A 2,138-nucleotide genomic window follows, 5' to 3' on the forward strand; every position below is an offset into this window, starting at 1 on the left:
TAGGACTACAGAAGGTTACCACCATCCAGCATCAGGATATAGCTGTAGGACTTTACAAACCATTCCTATTTTTAACTTCTGGAATTGATGTTTGTCCCAGTCCATCTTAAAATATGACTGCTTTAATCACAGATCAGATAAAAAGGACAATGTGCACAACGTCCAGCTAAAATCCTGTTGTAGCCGAGACAGTGAAATGTATGACATCAGAAGACTTTAAAAATGCAGCTCTTTTTGGATCCCCCAAAGTGTATTGGCACTCTCCTCCAAACGGGCCTCTTCCTCAGGAGTCAGAGTCGCCTTCACAATGTCTGAGATTCTATTCTGTCCCAAAATATAAGGAACACTTAGGAAGACATAATCCTTTTTTCCATAGAGACCTTTAATCATGGTGGAAATTGGGTGCACCCGCCTAAGATTCTTCATTATAGTTTCTGCCAAATCTGACATAGAGAGTCCAATGGCCCAGGATGTGTAGCCTTTGAGTTTGATCACCTTGTAAGCACTCTCAACAACCTGCTTGTGACCCTCTTTCCACTGTTTCTTATCTGCATCAGTCCCTAAATCTGGGTGCAGAGTCTTCAGGGAGACACCAGCAACATTCACTCCACTCCATATAGGCACACTGGAATCTCCATGTTCCCCAAGGACCCACCCATGACAGCTTAATGGGTGAACTCCCAGCCCTTCCCCCTATCTGGTAATGGAATTGGGCTGAATCTAGATTGCAACCACTTCCAATAACATGGTTTTTGGGAAAGGCACTTATCTTCCAAGCCACATAGGTCAAGATATCCACTGGATTTGAAACAATAAGCAACTTGTAGTTTGGGCTGTATTTTACAACATGAGGAATGATGAATTTAAAGATGTTCATGTTACGCTGGACCAAATTAAGACCGCTTTCTCCCTCTTGCTGATGCGCCCCAGCCTTGATAATGACCAGCTTGGAGTGTGCAGTTACATTATAGTCTTTGCCAGAGACAATCTTTGGTGTTCTAAGGAAAAGGCTGCCATGTTGGAGATCCATCTTCTCTCCCTTCAATTTGTCTTCAATGACATCAACAAGAGCAAGTTCATCTTCCGGGTCCTTCATTAAGATATTGATGGCACAGGCCATGCCAACAGCACCAACCCCAACAACTGTTATCTTATTCTGAGGGGTCTGTTCTTCCTTTAGAAGATTATGAATCAGCTGATCCTTGAGAGTTACCATTTTGGACTAGGAACCAAAAGGAACCAGGAATTCATATTAGGTGGGTGTCGGGGGTGCAGGGCAGTGGGATCCGGACTTGGTGGGAGCTGCTCTAGCACTCCATCAATATTATTTTTAAGCAAAACATAAAATATTTGTAGCTTGGGAAGTGATATTATTTGCTAGTAAATATCATAGTCTTTGGAGTCAGATAAACATTGGGTTAGGATCCTACTTCCAGCAGTGATGAGATGCAAATAAGAACAAATTACTTAACTGCTTTAATTTAAATTTTAAGTTCATGAATGCTAATTGTATATATTTATGGGGTACAATGTGAAATTTTGACATATGTATATATTTTGAAAGAATGGTATCAAACTAATTAACATATCCACCACTTCACATACTTTATATATATATATATATATATATATATATATTTTTTTTAATTGCACTTTAGGTTCTGGGGTACATGTGCAAAACATGCAGGATTGTTGCATAGGTACAATACATGTCAATGTGGTTTGTTGACTTCATGCCCCCATCACCTTATCTGGCATTTCTCCCCCTTTTATCCCTCCCTGACCTCTCTACCCACTGCTGTCCCTCCCCTATTCTCCCCCAACAAACCCCAGTGTGTGATGCTCCTCTCCCTGTGTCCATGTATTCTCATTGTTCAACACCCGCCTGTGAGTGAGAACATGCGGAGTTTGTTTTTCTGTTCTTGTGTCAGTTTGCTGAGAATGATGGTTTCCAGATTCATGCATGTCCCTCCAAAGGACATGAACTCATCATTTTTTTTATGGCTGCATAGTATTCTATGGTGTATATGTGCCACATTTCCTTGTCCAGTCTATAATCGATGGGCATTTGGGTTGGTTCCAGGTCTTTGCTACTGTAAACAGTGTTGCAATGAACATATGTGTGCATATGTCTTTAT

The 2,138-nt window shown here is 41.0% G+C and overlaps 1 pseudogene; it reads right to left on the reverse strand.

The window, feature by feature from the left end:
- Positions 1 to 216: 216 nt before the first annotated feature.
- On the reverse strand, positions 217 to 1,234 carry LOC105712138 (L-lactate dehydrogenase A chain-like; annotated as a pseudogene).
- Between the last annotated feature and the right edge of the window lie 904 nt (positions 1,235 to 2,138).

Source organism: Aotus nancymaae, unplaced genomic scaffold (genome assembly GCF_030222135.1).
Source record: "Aotus nancymaae isolate 86718 unplaced genomic scaffold, 86718_ANA_hifiasm-v0.15.2.pri h1tg000048l, whole genome shotgun sequence".
In the NCBI taxonomy this organism is placed as follows: domain Eukaryota; kingdom Metazoa; phylum Chordata; class Mammalia; order Primates; family Aotidae; genus Aotus; species Aotus nancymaae.